The following is a 26,975-nucleotide window of genomic DNA, read 5'->3' as shown; positions in this document are numbered from 1 at the left end:
GATTAAAATTTTTTCAATTAATTTTTGGAAAGGAATATATCTTGATAAATATTCTTCATGATATTTTAATAACATTTATGATGGTCATTATTCATGATTTTAAAAGGTTTTAAATTTTAAATTTTATGAATTCATAATTTATTATGATTGTTTGATTTTTAGACAATAATTTAATTTTAATTTGGACTGACTTTAATTACGGGATCTCTTTAATTGGTTGTTCATTATTTGTCTTTATTAGTTTTAATTATAATAGTTACGTTTTAAATTGTGATTGGATAAATATTCTTTGTGAATATTTAATACCATTTATAGGGGTCATTATTGATGACATTTTATGCCTTTAATGGCTTTTAGTGCCATTTTTATGGTATTATGATTGCTTCTACTAATTGTATCATTGATGAAGTATTAGACTAGTTGCTCTCTTCTTTTTTTTTTTTGCATTTTTACTCTATCCTATCAGACAAAACCATCCTCATTGAAGGTAAACTTTATATTGTTAGTACTATTACTTGGATGAGTAGAAATTCGAGCTGATTGAAGCAACTGTGTGCAATATAATATTTATAATTATTGTAATTCTTGTATTTAATATTTTTTTTCTAACACTTGTAAATGATTTTGTAGGTTGTAATGCCAGATTTGAATCTTCCCTACAAGGAGAAGGAAGAAAGCAGTGATATTGCTTCCAAGCTAATTGCTTTTGGCTGCAGAGCGTGCTACATTTTCGCACTAGTACTTGAAAACAATCAAAAGTGCCCCAAGTGTCGTCAAGGCACCACTCTGTTTAATGATTTTTCTAGAACCCGTGGGCAAAACTAGGAAAGGCCTATTCAAAATAAGTATTTTGATTTATAGGCCTTTTCTAGTTTTGCCCACGTACGGGTTCTATCAAAATCATTAAACAGAGTGATGCTTTGACGACACTTGGGGCACTTTTGATTGTTTTCAGGTACTAGTACGAAAATATAGCACACTCTCCGGCCGAAAGCAATTAGCTTGGAAGCAATATCACTGCTTTCTTCCTTCTCCTTGTAAGGAAGATTCAAATCTGGCATTACAGACTACAAAATCATTTACAAGTGTTAGAAAAAAATGGGGCTTAAGCCCACCCCTGAGCCCATAGTTAATTCATATTGTAGTATAAATTTTTTAGGTTTTGGAAGTGAGCCCACCCAACAATTTCAGCCCATACTTTTATATTATTAGCCAGCCTATTCACTAAACAAAAAACCCACCTGCTGCTGGTTGAATTGAAAGAAATCGTGCGCTCCTCTTTGTTGCTACTTGCTCCTGTGCTGTGCTCCTGGTGATTCACCACTCCATTCAATCTCAACGCAAGCTTTCCTCCCCTGCTCTTCTTCTACAATTTCTTTCCTTCTTCTTCAAGCTCAGGTCTGATTTCTAAAGCTTTTATATATATATATATATATAGGCCAACATTCCAGAGAGGGACTCCTTATATGGAGTTACATAGTGCGCCACTATAAATCATCAATTTTATTATAAATTCTGTTATAGAATACATATAAAACGTGATTCTAATATAGAATACTATAAAATAAATCTATTTTAAGTAATTTAACACTTAAAATTTGATTAAAAAAGTATATTTTCGAAACTGATTCTACAACAGAATAACTCTGGATGATTATTATTCTGTTATAGAATCATGTTGAGATATTGCATAATTTTAGATGATCTTTGGAATAAAAAAATTGTACAACTTTGTTTTCGGTTTAATAATCAAAATTTGCAATTATATTTCATAAAAAATATAATAGAATATATATTATGTATATATTTATAATGGTGTGCTACGTAACTCCATATAAGAGGGTATGCTATGGAATGATACCATATATATATATATATATATATATATATATATATATATATATATATATATATATGTATAGTATATATACACTTAGCATATATATTTTTTATTTTTTGTATATGTTAAAATTAGGGATTAATTGTGAACTGAATATTTAAGTGTTAAAATTTATGTAGGCTCAATGTCAATTGCTAAATATTTTACTAAAAGGCCAAGAAATTCATTGGATTCAAGTGGTGGTAATAGTCCCTCTCCTAGTCCATTTCAATTGTGTTTTTCTCAATATATAATTACCTCTTTATTAATATAACTATTTATCATTTGCAATTTAGGTGGTTGATTTAATTTCACAAGAGTTGGATAACTGGTTTCCAGAAACAAGTGCAGACTTGCTTCTTTCAGTAGCTTGTCTTGATCCTAGAGATTCATATTCTGCCTTCGATGTTGATAAACTAGTGCATCTTGCTAATCTTAATCCAGAGGATTTTTCATGGACAGAACTTCTAATGATTCGCAATCAATTAGACATGTATATTTATGATGTCAAGAGAGATCAAGAATTTTCTAGTATCGGAGATTTGGGAACTCTTGCAAAAAAAATTGGCAGCTACTAAGAAATCTTGCACATATCCATTGGTGTATCGTTTGATTGAATTAACATTACTTCTACCTGTGGCAACTGCTTCTGTTGAAAGAGTATTTTCTGCAATGAATATCATCAAGACTGATTTCCGAAATCGAATGGGAGATGAATGGATGAATGATAGCTTGGTGGTATACATCGAGAAGGATGTATTTGCAAAGATCAATAGTGAATTAATTTTAGATCGTTTTCAAAAAATGGCATCTCGAAGAATGCAATTACCTCCTCGTGACAATGTATAAAAATAATTAGGGAATATTATGTATTTGAGATCTTTAAGACTTTTGTAATTTTTTTTTAATACTAGTGAAGCCCCCCCCCCCCCTCTGGTCAAAATCCTGGATCCGCCACTGACAGTATTGATGAATATAATATTGCTTCAATGAGCCCGAATTTCTAATCATCCAATTAATTGTACTAATAGTATAAAGTTTACCTTCAATAAGCTGGAAGGTTTCGTCTGATACTGCAAAATTGTTAACAAACTCCTTGCCCGAGTGAAACTGCGAAAAAGAAAGAGCAACTAGTTCAATACTTGAATGATACAATTAGTGGAAACAATGACAATACCATAAAAGAAATGGACTTACCACTGATTTTGAGGATGATGGACAAAGGATGAATTTGTTTATGTTATATATCATACTTTAATTAACTTCATTTATATTATATATTATATAGACACATGTTGTGTAATATGTTATATTATTAAGTTTTAACACTAAAATCATTAAGTTATAAATATTTTGGATTTAGATTTACAAATTTAATGATATTGAATGGTATTTAATTTACAGGATTAATCAATCAAAAGGAAATATGTTAAATAGAGGTGGGGATTCCAAATTGCATAAATAAGATTCAATTGATGGGAATTATTTAATCACATAACTGATGATAAATTGAAACGATTAGATCAGAGAATTAATAAGACATATTAAAATAATATAATAAAACTTAAATTATTCAACCTATTATATTAGTCTCAAAAATATACGTAGTAATCAATTGATTTTAACGGGGATGTATTCGATTGAGATTTTAATGGATTGTTGTTAATCTATGAATTTTAATGGATTGTATGTGATTTTGATTTTGTGCGGATTCTTGATCAAATGTCGCAGAGTTGATAGGATTTAAGCACAATGCTTCAAAATCCCATTGATTTTGATGAGATTTCATAAAACTTAAAATACACTGAACAATGCCACAAAATCCATCATTTTACGAAATCCAAAAAAATCCATCAGCATTTGAATACCATCAGATTTTAATGAATTTTAAACAATCCCAATTGAATACCATCAGATTTTAAAGCATAATTTAAAATCTCAATCGAATATCACCAGATTTTGTAGCATAATTTAAAATCCCAATTGAATACATCAAGATTTTAATGGATTTCAAACAATCTCAATCGAATACCCTCGGATTTCATGAATGCAAAAAAAAAAATGCTTTAAAATCCCAATCCAATACACCCCTCTAAGTATATTAGATCATTTAATTATTTTGAAGAACTCTTTCGATACTATGTCATTTAAGATAATTAAAATTATTTCAAGTGGATTTTTTAGAAATTTTTTCAAAATACTACCATTTAAAAAGTATTTTTAGAAGTAGGATCATTTTGAAACTTATTTCCAAAATTACTACTTACTAAGTTTTATTTTTAAAAATCGCTTTGCAACTGAAATTGTAACTCTGATTTAATTTTTGAAAAAAACTGATGTAAAACATAAACTAAATGAGGTGATTGGAGAAAATGGGAAGCAGACTCATGTTGATATAATCATCTCTCACCACATATACAACGCTATGTCGTGGACAATACTTGCTTCTAAACTTTATGCTACATAAATCCTCATATGCACCTTGTGGATCCCACTCCAATTAGACACAATGCACAAATCATCATGTAACGACACGTAACTACAGATGTCTTGTGCTATGCAACTCGTGGGTCTCACTCCAATAAGATACAGTGCGCAAATCATCAGGCAATGACACGTATCTAAACATCTTCTGTGCTTGACATTCTTTGGGAACGGGAGTATAGAAGAGTTAACAGTGCAACATAGCCAATATATAGAGCTCGAAGAAGTTGGAAAATAGAGGTGAGATTGTTAGGGATCGATGGGAGATAAAAGAATTCATAGGGTTTAATAAATGAGGAATTTATAAGGTGGGGTTTTGATAACTGGAGATTTTGTCAAAAGTAATTTAGGGTTTTGAAAAAGGGATTTTAGTAATTGCTTGATACGAGCAAGTTAGACATTTTAGATGTGTGTATATTTTATGTAGATTTCTTTTCTTTTTTTTCTTAGGCGTGGAAGCGAACTTGTTGTGTAACACAGTATGTAAAATTGCATTTGTGATTGATTGATTGTAAATATGATTGAAATTTGTGGTTGATTTTGGTTGATCGTTTGCAAATATAGTTGCAATAGTTGTAAATCGTAGTTTTAAAAATATTTTTTTTAATTGGTATTTTTAAAAATATTTTTTTTATAATATAGGGCTGTTTGGATGAATCTAAAAAAAGTGTTTTTGCTTAAAGTAAATAAATGAACTAGAATTGAGAATTAAATCAAGACTTATAAGTGATTACACTGTTTGGGAAATAAGTAGAAGTCCAGAAATAAATTAGCATTCTCAGCTTTTAACAAGTGCTTTTTAATTTTTACACAAACAGGTTACAAAAAATAGAAGCCGGCTTTTTGTCGAAAAAAGCTAGAAGTTGTCTCAACCGGGCACTTATATATTTTTGAAAAATAATTTTTTTTAATTAACCGCTTCTCATTTTTATCTTCTTTCCTCTGTGAGTCGTCTTATAAAACTGAACTTGGTCACTTATTTGGTGTTTGACAAAGTGAGAACACATATATAAAGGCAAACATGGATTAAGCGGTGTTGAGAATTGTTAGATAGTAAAATCATAGCAATGGGAGCTCATCTTCTTGTTCAGATATCATCTGGGCTTTGTTGTGTCAAGAAGAGCTCTGCAGCACCATCATTTATTAGTGGGCCTCACCCAAGAACCAGACCTTTGTCTACTGTTTGTGCTGCTTCTCCGACCCACCCCACCTCCACTATTCAGGTAATCTCTCTTCCCCCTCCCTCTCCCTCTCTCTCTCTCTCTCTCCCCCTCTTTCTCTCCCTCCCTCTCTCCCTCTATCTTTGTCCCTCTCTCCCTTTATCCGTCTCTCTCCCTCTATCTCTCTCCATCACATTTTGATTAAAGTCCTGCAATTTGGTTGTTCACTTTATGCAATGTGAAAATTAGCTTAATTTATTGATGGGTTTTTCAGAATGTCCTTGTTTTATCCATTTTGTTGTTGTCCTTTTATGTGGTTACTATTTAATTGTAAAGTTCTGCTGTTTTTTTTGCTGACTAATTAGATGATGAAATGAAGCTTGTAAAATCTACTGGGTTAAATTTTTGGAGTCCTTTTAAAGAAATCGTCTTTTGAAATCTTTAGAAATTAGTTTGAAACAATAGATTTCGAGAGGTTTGGGTTTTAACTATCTGGAGTTTTTTAAGTTTATTTTTATGGTTCGTCAGAGTGGAAGATGGTTCGATGATGCCTCAGTGGAGCTAATTGTCGATATGAGCTATGTCAATTGTCAAGTTCTTTTAAGCATTTAGTTATCATGCAAGTAGATTGCTTTAATTTTTAAAACAGGCTGCTGCGTACTAAGTAGTATGTTGTGAGAGAAAATAATGTATAATGTCCGCGTATTACTTGAAATCTTCCTTTATAAAGTGGAACAATTCATTTTGAATTTGGTTGTTCCTAGTAAAGCCAGGGCAACTACCTCAATAATGCAATAAGAGCGTTCAATGCAAGTCAAAATGCCAGAACTGTAAGACTATATACAACCACAAGTTTGGCATTGCTGTATCGGGCACATGATTATTATAATACTGGCTCTAAATCTCTCAATACTCAAATATATGGTTGAACGATGTCAAAAGTCACAAGGAGATGCAATAGCATGAATTTGTTTTCTTTCTATATCCTGGTATTATTCAAGTCCAAGCACAAATGTCACTATGTCATTTTGTAAGGAAGCAGTTGTTGAAAATAATAAACACTAGAATGATAGATATAGGATAAACAAGATGGAAGAGAGATATTTATAAGCACAAACTGATCTCAAGTACTACATTGTATTGTCTCTCTTGTTTTTTTTGCAGAATGGAAAATACAAGCAATTTAAGGAAAACCCACCAGATTGGCTACAAACCAACGGCTACTTCCTACAAATTCTCAAGCACTCCACCTTATTCAAAATACTTCCTAAAAACACTCAAACAAACATCTGACTGCCTTAATCTAAAACTAACGTGGACACAAATAATCAAATTACATCAAAATAGATAAATAACTAAATAATTAATAACAACTAAATTTAAGATTATTCCAACAGCAGCCACTTTCGATAAGCCATAGATAGCTTTTTCTTTTGCAGTTAACTTATGACTGTGATGTCCGTGAATTTGTAATTCATCATTCATTACCATTTCTAGTTGTCTAACAAAAATTAATGTGTGGATTCCATATTTCGTGCTTATGTCAGTGTATATAAATACAAATATATATATATATATATATATATATATATATTATCATAGGAATTTTTTCATCAAATTGGTGGAAAGAAGGATATAACTTAAGTTTGCACCATTTCAGATTGTTCGCGGGAATACTTCAGGTTTGTATGGAAACAGTAATTAGCATTTTAGTGATACATTTCACAATCATGAAGACGAATTTGACTGGGTCGATCTCGATAATGAACTCTATCATTGGACAAAAGCATTGCGGCCTGTTCAGGTAAGATGGAGTCCATATGTTTAAGAGAGCTCTAGATAGTATATTATTGTTTGGCACTGCATCTTGGATTTACTAATCCTGGTTTCTGTACACTTACCCTGCTGCTAATTGAGTACTGGTATCCTGGTCATATTGCAAAAACTGAAAAAGAACTAAAAGAACAGCTGAAATTGATGGATGTTGTGATAGAGGTGCGAGATGCAAATGTCCACTAGTCATCCTCAGGTAAATTACCTCTGCCCTTAAATTTCTATTTTATTTCTCATTATCTGCATGTTATAATTTAGAGTTAATTGCATTTTGCACCCCTACACTTGGGCCCAAAACCACTTTAGTCAACAAACTTTCGGAAATTGCATTTCGCAACCCATTGGTATTTTGGGCGCTGCATTCTGCACTGTTTCCGTCAACCTCCGTTAAATATTCATGTTTTACGTTACTTGAGCAGGGGGTAAAATGGGAATATCGTATTTTAACCATCTTCTTCCCCATTTAACAGATATATGCCCTAAATATATGTGTATTTACCCTAATTTACTCTACACCTCTGAACCTCTGTTACTGCTGCAACAATAATCTGAACCAGCTGCTCCCCCGAGTAAACACACATGCCTTCTGAACTCATCTTCCCCCGACTCACCTCCGAGTTCACCATCATCTGCAACACTCTGTTCCTATCCATTCCACCACTCACATTCTCACTTACCAGACAGTCATCAACAGGCATACACTGCAGCATGCTCACTTGCGCCTCTAGAAACTTTATATACTTTCCAGCATTCTCCAAAAACCGTCGCTTTGCGCAGGGTCAGTAACTGAAGCAACGGGTGTTGATCGGAGCCCTGGCTGAACTCAGTTGGCTCTGTTTTGGGTAGTTTGAAGGTTGTTGAGTTGGTGAATGGGGGGGGGGGGGGGAGTAAGATTTGAGATGATATTCACCGGAGCTGAGAGGTGTGCTGAAAGATGGGGAGTGAGTGGGAGACCGGAGAGGTGGATGTTTGGTAGGGATTTCGAATAGCAGAGGAAGCAGAGGCTTCTGGTCAATGATGTTTGGTAGAGATTTGAGAGTTCTTAGAATCTAATTAACCCACAATTAGTGCATTTGTGTTTCAATAATTTTTTAATGCCTCAATTACCCTCAAATTTTTAACAGATGTGTTAAGTTTTGACGGAAGGGGTGAAGAATGCAGCGCCCAAAATACCATTGGGTTGCGAAATGCAATTTTCAAATTTTGTATACTAAAGTGTTTTTTGGCCCAAATGTAGGGGTGCAAAATGCAATTAACTCTATAATTTACTTAATATTGCTTGCGGATATCCAATAATATTATATACTTGGTTTATCCTCCATCTTTTCCCAGCAATCTTTACTTGTTTAATTATACACATGAACTAGGTACAACATATACTTCACAACATTGAAGAATATCAATTGAATATGCATCTCCATATCATTATAACCATACCCGAGCACAAGGAAAAAGTGGCCATTAGATGTCCAACACTCCGACTCCTTGGAACCTTTTGGTGCGGAAAAGCCGCACATGAGTTATAGTAATTTAACACTCATCTTATTTCTTAATATATTCTAAGCCCCCTAAGGGGCAATAAGGACAAGAGCAAATCTCCATATTCGATTGTGAGTTTTAGGACCGAGCCAGGGGGCATGGCACAAAGGTGAGGCCTCTATGTAAACCAAACTTTGTAACTATGTTACAAACACTTTCAAAACTTACGTCTGACATTGTGAGCTGCTAAATAAATCATGTATAATTAACAGGGCCAATTGAAGTTGAATTTGGTCAGTACTAAACTCCATTTGATTTTTTTTTTTTTGCTGAAGTGGGAGGGAGCCTGGGAGGGCGACATGGGGTAAGGAGTAAATTAACTGATGAATTCATGGGAGCTGCTTTTCATACTTTCAAGGATATAAGCATAATCTATGCAAGTCAACCAACCATATATGTGACCTTAATTTATATATCAATGTTCATTTTATAGTATTTCAACAAATTAGTAATATATATGATTCATATGATTGGTGTGTATAGTTGTTCTATATATTAAAAAAAAAATCTTTACAAGAGTTTTGGACACTCTCATAAGTCGGTGTATTATGATATGTTGTGGATCAGTTGATATATATACTTAAATGGATGAAATCCACAATTTGGAAGTTAGATAGTTATGTGGACAATTGTGTATGTTTAAAGTATAATATAATACGTCGTAAAAAATTCACAAACTTTTAATTTATTTGCAGATATTAAAGGTCCCGGCCATGAATGAGAGCTCTTTGAATTTTGGGATTGTCCAAAGCTTTGAGACTTAATAAACTGATAAATATATATAAGATAGAATTACATATTAGATGACTGTATATATTTTTTTTTAATACGAGCACTAATACCTTTATCTAGGAGATAAGCACATTAAGATGTGCATGATCAATGAGATATAGAACTATTAAATTTGTAAAGGGTATTTATCAAAATTACTATTTGTTTTGTAAGTTAATTTGTAATTTTACAATAGTTTGAAAATACTTGTGAAAATAGCTTTCAACCTAATGCAATTAAATGCAACATATGTTTTCTAGTATGATTTTATTAGATTTTTTGTTATATTAGTACCTGCTCAGCAGGAGAACTCATCTTTGAGACCTTTGAAAGCCGTTCCAACTTATTATGCAATTAAATATAATTTCAACTAGATATTCTAGGGTTTGCAGTCTTGAGATTCGACTTCCAAAGTTAGGGTTTGAACCGTCATTTCTCCGCTTTTCAACCTTCATCCCCTTTCATTTATTAAGCCTCTTCGCTCTTTCATTCTCTCTCGTATTTACTAGTTTTTTAATAGAATCAAAATCTGATCCCTTTGGGCGAGTTCTTATTGAGTACCTTGTTATCAAGATCGTTCCCATTTTTTTGGGATGTTGATGTTTTGTGTTTTGATGTTTTTGTGTTCTTTGCTAAGAGTATCGGTAATTTTTCTAATAATGGCTTATATTCTATTTTGGGTGATCCGTAAGACTCGCATCAAATATGGTATGGTGGTGAATATCGCAAGAGTTTACCTTTCACGACAAAAAATTGTCGTAACCATTGGGCAGCAAATGATGCTTATCTGAATGTCAATTGTGTGCTACTATTGTCAAAGTTGATGTAGATTTGATAACTCGAGATATGATTGTAATACTTCTTACATTAAAGAATTTAAATATTCTATGTGTTAAACGAGCTGAACACAAAATGACTATTTGCTAGCCCGTTTTTTGTTTCACATAATTGATAGTTCGGGGGTTTGTCCCCACTAGGTTTGAGTATTTTATTGAACTTTTAGCTTTTGGTCAAAAAACTATATGTATGTGTGTGTCTGTAATTTCAACAGTTTTTTTAAGTTGCGTTTATAATTACAGATATGATTGTAACTGTAAACTTCGTATTTTTGTAAAGAAGTTTAAGAAAAATGGCATTTTTACATTTTTAAAAAAAATGTATTTTTGCAAATTTTGTAAAAAAAAGTAATAGTATTTTGCAAAAGACTTTCTAGACTTGGGTATTTGTGAAAAACCTCATTAATAAATTATTATTTTTCTTTTTTTATATTGTATTATCAATAATTCTTCATCGAGTTTTTGATTAAATCATAAACTTCGTAAATATGTGTTTAGAAATTTACAAAAAATATATTATAATTGATCACCAAATACAATTGTATTGACTAATTACTTACTCCCGCCGTCTCCTTTTACATGTTCATTCTGATTTTTGACTAGTCAAATTGATTCTATTTTGACTAGAATTTACATGTATCACATAATTGGGAAAAATAATAAAAAAAATCATATCATTATAAAGTATATTTAGTCTTTATTAATATGCAACTTTCAGATTTTAAAAATAATAAATTGATAATTTGTAATGGTAATTAGTCAAAAATGGTCAATTTGACTCCAAAATCAAAATGGACATGTAAAGAGGACGGAGGGAGTATATTATAAAGTTATAACAACTAGGTACAATTAAAACTCATGCTTTCTTAAAAAGTTGATGATTAAAATATTTTGATGATTATGATAAAACTTAGTTCGTCGAGATTGGGCCAATATGTTTTTATTAGAATGGGTCTTTTCCATATTATTTCATACAAAATTTTCCTATAAATATTGTACCCATCTTTTACCCTATTTCATTCATAGCCGCCTCTCATAATTTCTCCTTTCTCTCATCTCATCTCCTCATCGGAAAATTTTATGCTCTGAATAGATAAATACACCCATAACAACGAACGCTGTCACCAACAAGATTTATACAAATTAAATTCAGAGCGTTGCGTTGTTTATAAACGTGGATAGCGTGCAAAAAATACTTGAGATCGCGACTTTATCTAAATCACATCGGTAAGCGTTGTTGTTTAAATTATTAATTTACATATTATATATATTGTGTCCCATTTATCCTATCAACTTACATTGATAGCTGCCTCTCATAATTTCTCTCTTCTCCATCTACGTCTCGATAAAATTCTCCTTTTTCTCCTTTTATATTAAAAATAGATCTGTTCAATATAATACACCATCACCCAGAAGAATAATACCATCTGAAAGCGGAGAGATGAGTTGTTCGTGATTATTGCAAGATTTACTTATTGATCTTTTTTGTTATACGTTCAAAAATGATGGGATGACGACTTTATCTAAATCACCACTGTAAGTTACAATCTAAATGGATTTACACATTAAATTAATTTTGTGAATCGATTGGTACTTATTTTGTTTTATTGTATGATCCAAATTTGTATGTGATTAAATTTGTGTGTCTGTAATATGGTTTTCAATCAAGTCGTACAATCGGGCATGATTTATATTTTTATTTTCAATTTTTATTAAATCTATTAGATCTTGTAAGTATACTTGATAATTCGGATCAGATCGGTTTCGATTGGATCCATTTGGATTGAATCGTTTTTGGTTATAACATATATTGATAAGTTTCTGTTAAGGTCAGATCTAATGTTGATTTTGCATGAATAGAACTGGTTGCGGTTCCAAGGATCGATTGTGCCTCGACTCAAATTCCAGCAAAATAAGAAATTTTTCGGATTAATATAAGATCAAATTCTATTAGGATCAACATATCTAGTTTGAAATATATATGTGTATTTTAGATGTTCAAATGTCAAGTAATCTTACTTTTCATTTTATCGATGGTCAAATTAGTATATTATTATATAATTTTTTTACTTCTCATTTTAAGTTAGCTTATATTTGAATATTTCACTTGAATGTTAAGTAATATTCATACTTGAATTTGCAATATATTTAATTGATTTCTATGACTGATAACTATTATTTTATAATTGATGGGCAATCATGATTGATGAATTTTATTTTTAATGATAGATGTCTATTTGGATTAGTATAAGATTTATGTATAATTGCTAATATTTTATAATTGCAGAAATAATGAAGAAAATGCTCCACAAAATATACATCCTCCATAGCACGAGGACACCAAAATGCCCGCAGGGAGGACAGCCGGCAAAAAGGCGGAGGAGCGCTGAAACCCACCGTCAAAATCCTTTATCCATGACCCATAGCGGATCGGTCAACCCTTTTTAAGGTTGTCCGCCACTAATCCGCCAGGGACAATGGTGGGATCATCTTACGCTTTTTTATCTCGTCTTCCACCACCCACTCCGGTTAATCCACCTACATCAGCGGCGCTCATTTCTTTTGGACCGGTCCTTGGGTATCATCTCGTATCTCTCTATCTCCTTCTCCACCAGCCCCTCTGCAGACCCCTGCCACTGGAAATACCAGACTCTTCGAAGTTCCCGACTTATTAAGGCTTCAATTGCACCCGCTGCTCCTTGGATCAAGAGATTCAAGCAGCGGTCATCTTATAGTGCTTGACACCGACAATGAGGACCAAGAAGAGAATGCACTAGACCTAAATCTTAACCTCTAGGGCTAGTGCTGCCGCTTGTAACAGTTTTATGTCTCTATCATATTTGTCACCCCACCCCACCCCAATTAATATTGGTGAACAAAATTGATAGTAAATTTATTATTTCTGCAACACACACACACATAATATGATCTCATTTATAATATATATTATATATTATTTTATTAAATAGAAGTATAAGCCTACAAGAGATTATTTTGATTTGAAATGACATGAAACTAATATAAAACAATATTAATATATAATCCTAAAATATATATATTATTTAATAGGCACCAATTGTTGATTAATTAACAATTTATTTATGTTACATGTTTAGATACTTTCTTAATTATATATCTGATTGTAAATTCATTTTTGGAAGATTGAATATATATGGTCAAATCGATTGATGGAAATACATCTTTTAAAATAAAACAAAATTACTTCTAAAAAAATTGAAATATATACACTAAGACTACATCGTAATATATTTAATTTCGGGTATATGATTGATTAATTTGATCGAGTATATTTAGTCAAATCAAACATTTCATTGATAAATTTGTTTTTTTAGAAATATTTTTAAATTTAAATGATAAGTCCTCGATAAAAGGTCTAAATTATCTGTAAATTTTATATAGTATATAACTAACAAAATATATACGTGTTTGCGTCTCTTAATTTTTTTAATTATAATAATAAATATATATACATTCGTGACTAAACAAATGACAAAGACGACAAAAACAATTGACAAAGATCACATAAAGGAGGAGTTACTGGATCTTGTTCCTCTTCCTCATGAACCACAAAAAAAAAATTCTGATAATTTTCTAAATTTTGAGTTTTTGTAATATAAAATTTTGTCCAACTAACTAAGATGTGGTGGTTATATATATAATAAAGCGATACATAATCCCTTCATTATCATATATGACATAAGTTATGATATCAAATTAAATTCTAAGACTTGGTGAATGATATATTATCCAGTCATTATCATATATGAGAAAATTTAATTCTGTTGCAACGGAAGGCCCTAATAAGTCGGGAACTTCGAAGAGCCTGATACTTCCAACGGCAGGAGTCTGCAGAGATGCTTTCTCGGAGGAGGATCCAGAGGGCCATGCTGGTGCCTTAGTGTTTTATTCACAGATGCTGATTTTTCTTTCGGAATGTGGGTCATGAAGGAGCTTGGTGTTGTTGATTCTTGGACCAAGACTTTCTCATCCAAAAGAGCTTGTACCAATCTCCGTCCTGCATTCGTTTTCCCAATTTGCAGTGCAGGAAATGAAGTTTTGTTCGAGGTTAATCTTAAACTTGTTTTGTATTATTCTGTGAAAAATAAAGCCACCAAAGTATAATTTTTTGATGGTAATTATAAAATTTTGTTCATGCGGATTGGGCCTATATGTTTTTAAAATGGGCTTTTTTCATATTATTTCATACATAATTTTCCTATAAATATTGTACCATCTTTAACCTTATTTCATTCATAGCCGCCTCCCATAATTTCTCCTTTCTCCCATCTCATCTCCTCATCTGAACATTTTATACTCAGAATAGAGAAATACACCTATAACAACGAATGTTGTCACCAACAAAATTCATACAAATTAAATTCAGAGCGTTGCGTTGTTTATAAACATGGATATCGTGCAAAAATACTTGGGATCTTTGTTTTATTGTATGATCCAAATCTTTATGTGATTAAATATGTGTGTCATCTATAATTTGGTTTTCATTCAAGTCGTACAATCGGGCACGCATTATATTTTTATTTTCAGTTTTTATTAAATCTATTAGATCTTGTAAGTATACTTGATAATTCCGGTCAGATCGGTTTCGATCGGATCCATTTGGATTGGATCGTTTTTGGTTATAACATATATTGATAAGTTTCAGTTAAGATCATATATGATTCGCTTGGATCTAATGTTGATTTTGCAAGAATTGAACTGGTTGCGGTTCCAAGGGTTAATTGTGCCTCGACTCAATTTCCAGCAAAATAACATTTCTTTCGGATTAATATAAGATCAAATTCTATTAGGATCATCATATCTAGTTTGAAACGTATATGTGTATTTTAGATGTTCAAATGTCAAGTAGTCTTACTTTTCGTTTTATCGATGGTCAAACTAGTATATTACTATATAATTTTCTTACTTCCCATTTTAAGTTAGCTTATATTTGAATTTTTCACTTGAATGTTAAGTGATATTCATACTTGAATTTGTAATATATTTAATTGATTTCTATGATTGATGACTACTATTTTACATTGATGGGCAATCATGATTGATGAATTTTATTTTTAATGACAGATGTATATGTGGATTAATATAAGATTTATGTATAATTGTGAATATTTTATAACTGCAGAAATAATGAAGAAAATGCTCCAGAAATATACATTCTTCAACCATGGGTAAGTTTATAATTTTATAAGATTCATATAAAATATCGTTGGTTATATTATTATTTAATTATAAATATTGTCATACCTAAACACTTTTGTAAATTCTTGTTGCTGATGTACTACATAATCCAATCATATCCATAATGTTAATGTTAATGGCAACAACTTATTTGAGTTATCCCCTTGTTTTTCGGATGGCTACCACCTGAAATCAACACCAATATCCTGATAGGCTTTCCATTCAAAACACTAAGCCAACTAAAATGTGTATCAGGATCATTCAACACGTTTCTCAAATCTTACCAATTCACCGAACTCCACCGCCAGCAATCCTCCTCAGCAAACGATCTAAAGGTACTGCAAGTAGCTGCCAACATATTCTCTACACTCTGACCAATTAAAGACTTAATCGAAATTTAGTACTCGATAGTCTGACCATCAGTTTTGTGCCCTAACTCCCTTGTAAGCTGAAACACACGAGCTGTACACGTGGCTGGCAGACGGATACGACGGCTTCGGCCATTAACTTTGCTGTTGCGTTCTGTGATCACGGGCTTAGCGGCGGAGGCACGGTGGTCTTTGGTGGCAGGAGTTTTGAGTTGTTTAGCGGCTTTGACTGGGAGGGCTGTCTTTGAAGAGGAGGCCGTTTCTTAGGGCTTGTAAACGAGAGACTGTAGTATTGGTGTGGGGCAGGGTGGTGAGACTAAGTTTAATTATTTGTTTACATAAGAGAATGATGATGTAAATATGTAAGTGTTTGTGTGTGTTAAACTGAAATGTATACACTGGTACATACACGTCAAATGGGCTCAGATATATTGATCACACTGACAAGCTTTTAAAACAGAACTACACACCACAAAGGTGGCTAGAAAATAGGAAAAAACTACCAACTCAATGACTCCACTGCTACAGTTATTCATCCTATTAAAACTCTACTGGCAACTAGACAACTACTAATAAAGACACACATAATTAATAATTATTAATACGTTTAAGATTAATCACAATAAATGAATCAGGGAGAAGTAAAGGTTTTGGCAGTGTTGGATGGGTGCCTTTGTGTTTTAGTTCGAGATGCTGATTTTTTCTTGGGAATGTGGGTCATGAATTAAGGAGCTTGGTGTTGTTGATTCTTGGACCAAGACATTCTCAATCAAAAGAGCTTTTACCAATCCCCTGCACTCGTTTTCCCAATTTGCGGTGTAGGAAATGAAGTTCTGTTTGAGGTTAATCTTAAACTTGTTTTGTATGATACCAGTGAAAAATAAAGCCACCAAAGTAATAATATTTTACTGATAGTTAAATATATTTGTGAAATGTTTATAATTGCAGAAAATAATGAAGAAAATGCTCCAAAATATCAAGGACGCATTTTTCAGATTACGGGTAAGTTTCTAAACTTACAGGATTTATATGAAACCAGCTCGTTGATTATACTTGCACACATACTGGGAGCTGTCTATAAAAGACTTCCTTCTCTATGGTGCTGCAGGTAGTTTAGACAAATCCGTACCCCTAGTGTTAATCACCACCCATTACTGTCACAAAATGAGGCTCCCTGCCCAGATGTGACCAAAATTAGTGGTGATCAGTGACGTCCAAATTCTTGTATCTCTATCAGCACCAAACATTCCTATTAGTGAACAGAAATTTATTTACCCTGGTCTGTTCCTCCAAGACCATCAAGAATGAAAATAGGAAGTTGTTGATTTTGTGGAGCGACTGCATATGTAATTAATTACGTTGCTATGATAACTGTGAACAGCGGGTTCTGTATTTGATTGTAGAATTCTCATGAAATTAGTTGGCACCGGCCCTTTCACTACTAGAAAAACAGGATTAGACATCACACTTTAGACATCAGTTAGAAATACCCCCGATGTTGAAAGTATTTCTTACATCGAAAAAATCAAAAACGATGTCTTTTAACAATCTAGACATCAGTTCTTGTTAAAATTGATGTCTTATTTCCCGTTTCAAAAAATGAAAATAATAAACCCGCTCATTATTCTCTCCTTACACAAATACTCCCCACTTAAACAAAATTTTATTTCCCACCTTCACCCAAATGTTATTTTCCCCATTTCTTTCTTTTCCTCTCGACTCTCTCTCGATCAACTCTCTCTTGATCGACTCTCTCGTGTCTCTCTCTCTTTCCATCTCTGCTCTCCCTATCTAGTCTCTCTCACACCATCTATTTCATGCTCCGACATTCAAATTGTAGTTAGGGTTCGATTGGGTAAACCCTAATTTGTTCTATTGAAGACACAGCTTGAAGAAGAGCAACTTGAATTAATTAGTAGATAAAAACTCAGCTCGGAGAAACGCAACCTGCAGATTAGTTCGATTGGGTTTCAGGGTTTGATGGGTTCAATTTGATTTTAGGGTTCTTCTTTTCTCAGTCTACATCTTCTTCTTCATGGTATCTTAATTTCTTATACAAATGTTCAATTAGTTTTATGGTTCTTGTTCTTTACTTTTATTTAATCATAGTTCTGCATCAAAATATTGAATCATTTATAGACTTCTATCAGATGTATTGACCTGAGTCCTGACTTGTATATGTATGTAGGAAACCTGATACGAGATTCCATGGTCATTGTAGTATATTTTTTTGGCCTTATTCACCTTACTATTTGGGTAACAACACTGAACTATAAATCTCTTTAAAGTTGAATTTCAAGTGATATATTTGATTATGATATGTTTCTATCCTGTTAGTGCTAAGTTGAATAGTTATGACTTACATTTATGTATCATTATATTATAGTCTCCGCTGATTTGTCAATTATTATGTTTCTGTTTTTGGCTGGAGTTGATGCAATAATATAGTTTTTAAAAAAGATTCTCTGGTAAAAAAATCAACTATGTACTACTTGTAATGGAACAAATTAGTGATATTTACTTGTCATATGGTACAGAAGTTTCTTTCTTGAAATTTACTTATTTACTTGTTTGTTTCCATTAAAATGATTGTAGATATTGATCAGCATGTTTCTTTCTTGAAGCATTTTGGACCCTGGATATTGCTAATATGAGCCCTGCTTATGCTTTTGACTAGACAGAGTACCAGCCGTAAAAAAATGTCCTCTTTGCTATCCGATGCCCTTGTAAGTGACATAATAAGATTAATTTCCATATGATTATGTATGCTCTGCTGTTTTGAATGATGGCTTTCTCTTCTAGGAGTCAACTACGGGGCCGAGTTCAGGAATCCAGCCTCTCAGCCAAGTCATTTAGTCAGGTACGGACATGCCTAGTTGCATATTTCCTTGCAAAAATGTTGCTATACTTATATTCATCTAGTGATGCACATCTAAAAAATTAAGAAGGAAAAAAGATTTGTCTCAAACTAGCAAACTCTCTGAGACCTCTTTCTCTAACCTTAAAGAGTTATCTCAGCCTTGTTACCATGAATAGTGTGAGTAACAGGCATATAATCTAAATACTATGTTTATAGAATCTCACTTAATATAAATACATAGCAAATTCGGAACAACTAAAGAAGTAAAGGAAGTTTAGAGAATCCTATATTTTTGTTTCTTAAGTACCAGATTTGCTTCTATAATTGTAATAGTCAACTCTGCACTCATTTTTTATTTAAAATATATTGGCTTTTGTATTTATTTTATGAATGTACTTAAGTTTCCACTCATGCAAGGCAATATTATATACTCAACAAATATATATAATTAAGTTAGGGAACCACTGTTTGGATTAACAATTTGTCTATAGTTGGTGGCTTTGTTCATGAGCACACCTTGTGAAGCTTGATTACTAATGTTTGCAATTTGGTCCTATATCATTTCCTGTTTACCACATTATGCTGATATTAAATATGTTTATGATTACAGGAATATACAGACAGGGGGATGTTGGTCAGGGCACATGTTCCCCTGCGGTTTACAAGCCTCCGCACCCCAGTGAGGCAAATGTGTGTACATTTGAATATATATTTGAGGGGGACACAATGGAAGAAGTTTGTGAGAGATCTTTTATAATCAAATTGTATAGAAATTTTTGATCGACATGCTTTGAATATATGTTCTATGCATGTTTTTGTTGGAGATTTTTTAAATCAATGTAGTTTTGATATTGGATGGTTTGGATTATGTAGTTGGTTTTTTTATTTGATGAATTAGATAATATACTTGACTGGTTGAATGCATGTTTTGTTTTGATTTTCATTTTTGTTATATTGCTTTTTCAGTTTTGGTATTTTGGTTTGGTAATATGAGTGTTTTAGTTTTGGAATTTTGGCAGAATACAAAGCAGGTGATTCATGGCTTAAAAATTAATATACATATATACATCGGTTATTTAAAGAAAATGAATTAAAAGACAAACATAGACACCAACCAATATAAAGTAGCTGATGTAAGGTAAGTAAATATACATCAGTTGTTAATAAAGCTGATGTAAAGTATAACTATAGATACCGGTTAAAATAAAGTAACTGATGCTAAAAATGCAATACCACATCAGGTTCTTAATTAGAACCGTTGTGAAAGGTGGTTATAGACATCGGTTAAAAACCGATGTCTAAGACCCCTACCTTTTACATCACATGCGAAGACATCGGTCCTATTTTCAATAGACATCGGTTTTTAGCCGATGTCTAAGCCAGTTTTTGTAGTAGTGTTTGCCCGTCACATACTCACAAATCTTTGTCTTCTGGCTTTTGCTTGCATGATTCTTAATTATTTTCATACAAACATAAATACATTTTTGGCCTCCTCATAAGATGAGAGGGCTGATATTCTTTAAAAAAAATAAAAAAAAAAAAGATGAGAGGGCTGATTATATCGAGGAGTGATTTCTAGAATTGTCACATTAATTGTGGGATTAGTTTCCTATTTGAATTAATAATTGGTTTCTACGTGAAAATTAGCCTATATATTTATATTATATTTTCTTAAACCCAAACATACAAAAATTTTGTCCGTTGATTTATAATTTGGTATCATTATTTATAGCCGTTAGATCTCAAATATATATTTAATAAATTAGAATGGTTAGATTTCACATTACACAATATTTAATCTTATGATATTTATGAATTTTTTAGAAAGATTAAAAATTCAAGTCCTACCAGCAACCTATTAAAAAAATTAATGATTCAAACTTATATAAAAAATATTAACTAGTAAAATAGACACACGTGACAATATTCAATATTTTAATATTTGGATTGGAGTTCGGATCTTTTGAAATCCTTAAATTTGGATTTTAAAAAATGTGTAACTAAAAATCTAGTAGTATTCAATTATGATTCTTTAAATGGTATTCAAAATTGAAGGATTTCTTTGAACTATATGACATTGTGGATTTTATTGTTACGTGTAATTTTATGACATTTTATCTCAAGTCGGTTAGACTTCGCATCAAAATCACTCACAATAATACATATATCATAATTAATATATTAAAATATTGTACAAATGTGTTAAGTTAAAATTAACCGACAAACCAGAATAATATTTTGACTTCAATTATATAATAACTTATAACTAGTGCGATGCTCTTATAAAGCTTTTTCTTGAAGAAACATTTATGATACTCCGTCATATATAAACACTAAATTAAACAAAATTAACATTACTTTAGTGTTACCTTTGCTTTTGGATAAAGAATTAATTAATGTGGGACCTACACGTAATTATCTATTTATATATTCTTATTAATTATATATTTATATATTTTGATTGAGTAATTAATCAATTATACATGTGGAGCTTCTGATCTAAGGCTGAGCTGGAGGTGGGTCCCACCCACGTGGACCCCACACGGGTGGGTCCTAGCCACGTAAAATAGAAGTTTTATTTCAAAACAGTTTTATTGAAATGATAATGATTTATTGTCAAAAATAACTTATTTACGTACTAACAATTTTAATTTAGATTACTCATTAAGAGTGTTCCCCAAGATAGAGTGGAAATATATATATATAATATACACCACTACACCCGCTACCTTCCTCCAATATCTCAAATTTATTATTAAATTTTGATAAGTCCTACCACTTTACCCACTTTTCAAGTAAATTTACTCTTTTTTACTGTTTTTTCTTAATCTTCATGAAAGTCAAATAAGCTCACATAAAATGGGACGGTGGGAGTAATTAATATGGATATCATATATAAATTACTAAATCTTATAAAATCTCCAAAGATTAAGATGATTATGATGATAACTTTTAAGCAAATATAATGCAAAACTAATAATATAATCACTCACCTCTTTACCATAATACTCCTCACTATTATCTCCTCTCATACACACAGCTTGATTTCACCATGCACGACACCGATCCCAGAAAGTGTGAAAAGAGCTTGCTAGAAAAAAGCTCTTCTAACCGGTGGCGGAACCAGAGGGGGGCTAGAGGATGCTAGAGTCCCCCTAACCTCGAAAAAACAATGTATATTTTTTTTTCAACCCCCGCTGAATTAGTGTGATGTCAATATATTTTTTTTTAGCCCCCGCTAAATTATAAATATCATAGAGAGGGACTTATTGGAAAAAAAAAGGAAAAGAAAAGTCACTTAGTCTAATTAACAAATATATTCAAACTGAGAGCAACTCCAACAAACTCCTTAACTTTTCTCTAATAATGATATAAACAATCAACTCTTAACTATTTAAGAAGTAAATTACACAATATCTCCAACAATATTCTCTACATGCGCTCTCTATCTATATCTGCTAGGTAACATATATAGAGCTACTAATTTATATTTGCTCTTTGGATCCTAGGAATTAATTTTCTGCCTTGCACAATTTTATCCAAAGGATATCTCTTTACCAGACCTGGAGTCGTTATCAAATAAGTTAGACAAGTTTATCTATGATGTGAGAGCGAATAAAGATTAATCTGGACTTCAAAGTATAGGAAATCTTCTGGTCATGACGGTTAAGACACACAGACACACTGTTTATCCCTTAGTTTATCTTCTGGTTGAGTTAACTCTAGTTTTACCCGTTGTCATTGCTATTGTTGAGATAGTTTTTTCTGCTATAAAAACAATTAAGACTTATCAGCGTGATAGGATGGGAGACTGAATGATAGTATGATGATATATATTGAGAAATCTATTTATGCAAGTATATATGAAAAAATATTTCAGCCCCCTAACTTTTAGTCCTGGTTCCGCCACTGCTTCTAACAACAGTGACCGTAAAAATCTACCCAAATATCTGCATCTTCTAAATGATTGTTTTTCTTCACTAAGGGTCGTGCATAGAGATGCCCTCAAGAAAGCTATTGAAAAGTTGGCCATTGCGCAAAAATTGGTAGATTTATAGATTTTCTTTTATTTTCTGTGTGATGTTCTAATTTTATTGGTTTGACAATAAAATGTTTTTAAAATAATAATTTCAATATACAGAGAATTTTGTTGATTTGTAGAAACTAGAAATTCATAGTTTATCGAGATTATAAATATACTATATATATATATCTATTTTGCCGGGACTAAGAATAAATGATAGATTATCAAAATTCTCCTTTATTTTGAATTATTTAATTTAATTTTATGTTTGACATGTATATAAGATTTTTTAGATTAAAGGTTTTATATGTTTTTGTGGTAGAGGAGCTTGCACACTTAATTGTGCAGCTGAGGCATTTGTCGACTGGCACATCTACCATTGAAAGTAAATCTTTTTGTTAATTTTTTTTAGTACTTATTTTTTAGGTTACGCGCATTTAGTATAATGTAAATTTTCACCCAATAAGTGTCATTTTTCTTTTATCTTCCATGCATCACTCACATGTGTATCATCCTGATGTAGTTCATTATTATGTGAATCATGTTGGGTTTTTATTTAATCTAAACTTATGTTATTTATTTGTTAAATAAATTGTACCTGTTAGGTGCATGTAAATAGCAACAAGAATAGGTCTATTAGCAGTAGAGAAGTTTTAGGAGCTGCATGGAGTAGTTGATGTTGATAGAGTAGTGGAGTTATATCAGGAAGTGCTTCCTTGATAACAGTTCAAGAGGACATGAGAAGGTGCTGTGACAGAGAATGATGAACCGGAGTTGAGTTGGTAAGCAACACAGCAGCCATGAAGGAAGTAGTGGGCAAAGAATCAAGGTGCCATACAGGCTCAGTTCAATAGCCATACGGGCTGGAGGATTGCATAAGACAAGTTTAGATTAAGGGGCAGATTGTTGGGTTATTATTTAATCTAAACTTATGTTATTTATTTGTTAAATAAATTGTACCTGTTAAGTGCGTGTAAATAGCAACAAGAATAGGTCTATTAGCAGTAGAGAAGTTTTAGGAGCTGCATGGAGTAGTTGATGTTGATAGAGTAGTGGAGTTATATCAGGAACTGCTTCCTTGATAACAGCTATTTATATCTTGCATGTACACACGTTCAAAAAAACACAACACAAGCTAATACAATGTAGTCTTAGAGAGTATTTCGGGCTTGTACATACACATCTCTTCTATCTTTATCATTCTTTAGTTATAATTCTTGTAGTAGTTTAATTTCAACATGTTTTTTTTTAACAGCTACCACATTAGTTGTTTGTTCTATTTATATCTTGCATGTACACACGTTCAAAAAAACACAACACAAGCTAATACAATGTAGTCTTAGAGAGTATTTCGGGCTTGTACATACACATCTCTTCTATCTTTATCATTCTTCAGTTATAATTCTTGTAGTAGTTTAATTTAACATGTTTTTTTTTTTGGCTAGACCTAGTCTTTGCTGACAATAACAAACGTACAAAACATTATCTAAATAAATCTAAATAAATAACTAAAACATATGAATATAGAATTAAACTCCAACAATCTCCCCCTTAATTCTATATTATCTTTTCCCTTCCATGCATCACTCACATGTGCATCATCCCGACTCACATCATTATTACGAGAATTAAGTTCGTGCACAATGCGTGTCATTTTTCTTTTCCCTTCCATGCATCACCCACACGTAGTGTATCATCCCGCGCACATCATTATTATGTGAATCAAGCTCTTGCGATGCACGACTATTTTCCATTTTTATCTTATATATTCTACCTTAATTTTCTTATTGTCTACATTTAATATTCGCCACTAATGTCATAGTATACGATAAAAATGTAACCTTTTACTCACAATATTGAAAATTAAAATTACACTACTTTTATTACAAAGAGACTAAAAAGTTGCACTTTTATTATATAATCAGTAGGACAGGAAAATGTGAAAACCGCTGTCCACTTTGAATTAGCAACTATTCAATACCTTGCATATTTACTAATCGTTGATTTGTGATCATTTTTTTAATTTAAGATCTATCTCTTCAATGGACCTTGTGCTGCATTTTTTTTGGCGCTCTATTTCTGTACCATGTTATAGAGAGTGGTCAGCGTTGTAATTTAGTTATATAGATTTGTACTGCAGTTTGTCACTGATTTGCAGAGAGCAGTTGCTGGGGCGTTAAGAACTTTATCTTTTGAAAATCATGAAAACAAAAATCAGGTTTGTAAATTAATTACCGCTGAGGTACTACATAATTCAATTAAAACTACTTATAATTTATATATGACAACAGTTAATTTGAATTCTCTCCTTATTTTTCAGATTGTAGAATGCAATGCTTTACCTGCCCTTACTTTGTTGCTTTGCTCTGAGGATGTTACCATACAGAAATAAGCGGTAAGTTGGAGGGTGAAATTTTAGGTGCCTGAAATTTTGTGGTATACATTTCAGTTTATAAATCCTAGCTACAAATTCAGCTCAGATCTTTCAAATTAAAAAGTAGTTGGCGGTTTTGATAGGTTAGCGTGATTGAGCATGTCATCAACTTGTCCCCTCGAAACATAAAAATGGCTCTCTTGAGGCAGGAGCATTGCAACCTGTCATAACATTACTAAGGTACTAACAACTATATACCATTTTTTTAGAACTTGCACACTAAGCTTAAAATGTTAGTTACACATAATTGCAGCTAGCACTCGGGAAAATATATTCATTTCGCATTTGCATTGCCTCTTCTCAACCCATGCTCACCTAAAATGTCTTACAATATTGAGCACAGTGAAAATTAGGCTTTGATTACAGAAAATACCATATGAAATGTCCAAAGTACCTTTTTTAGCTAGGGTTGTCCGATAAATCATAACCGTAGTAGCGATCAAATTTCTAGCATTGGTTACAGGGCAAAATGAAACATGTCTCAGTAGTGTAAGTTGGTACTAATGTGCTCATGTAACTTTTTCTTTCAAAACAAGTAATATATTTCATTTTGGAAAAAATCGATTTTTAGTTTGTACAACTGGTATTTTCTTTGTATTACACATCTATAAAACATATGCAACAAAATGCAGCATTCGTTCTTTATGTGCACACAATTTAAGGCTCATTAACCGCATAGATACGTGACTTATTTTTAAAATTTTATTTTTGCAAATAAAAATTAAAATATGAAATTTTCATTTATAAAAGAAAAAATAAAAAAATAAATTTCGGAAGTAGACGGTCAATGCACCTAAAGTTACGTGCCCAAATTCAACGGGGACATCTAATTTGGGATGGAGGTAGTAATTGGTACTATAAGTATTATCACTGCTCTTTGTACTAATTCATAGGATAATGTTGTGAACTTTATCACCGCTGGAGGAGTTCAGAAACTTGAAGGCGGAGAATTCCTTAATTAATCAAGTATTTTTCTCCTACCTGTACTGGAAACTATATATAAAAATTAGAGTATAGTACATTATGCGTCTTACGTACATTCCATGACATTATGTTTCTCACATTTTAGCCACTACTTCTGTACTATATATGTTTGTTCTAACCCTAAAGATACTTAATGTAATAAGAATAGGACAGGAAAATCTCTATAATTGTAGACAATATATGCAGCAGTAAAGCGATAATGAGCCCGGTTAATGGGAATCGGAACCTTAATCCCATGACAAGTGTTTGGATTAGTTATTTGGTGTTATGGAATGGGAACCCCAATCCTTTTGGGTGGTTAAATGATACGCTTCCTATCCCTTGGGTTATCATACCATTCTCATTCCCATTCCCGATTCCCATTCCCAACCTTAATCCAAACACCCCCTAGTATTGCAAGTGGTATATCAAGCGGAGGATTGCACTGGCTCTTGTTCACCTGAAGACCAAGAATCAATTTTCATTAAAAACAGCGGTAAATTTAAGCGGGCTCCCTTTTTCCAGTAGACACTAGTCCTACATCCTCAAACTCATCGGTGAGTCCATTTGTTAATTGTTTGGTATTGTGATTGTTTCTACTAATTGC

The 26,975-nt window shown here is 32.2% G+C and overlaps 1 pseudogene; it reads left to right on the top strand.

Moving 5' to 3' along the window:
* Positions 1–5,443: 5,443 nt before the first annotated feature.
* Positions 5,444–26,975, top strand: part of LOC108214105 (ARM REPEAT PROTEIN INTERACTING WITH ABF2-like) — a 53,488-nt pseudogene continuing 31,956 nt past the window's right edge.

This window comes from Daucus carota, chromosome 3 (assembly GCF_001625215.2).
Source record: "Daucus carota subsp. sativus chromosome 3, DH1 v3.0, whole genome shotgun sequence".
Classification (NCBI taxonomy): Eukaryota; Viridiplantae; Streptophyta; class Magnoliopsida; order Apiales; family Apiaceae; genus Daucus; species Daucus carota.
Note: the sequence above shows the minus strand (reverse complement) of the source record. Positions and strands in the feature narration are given on the sequence as shown.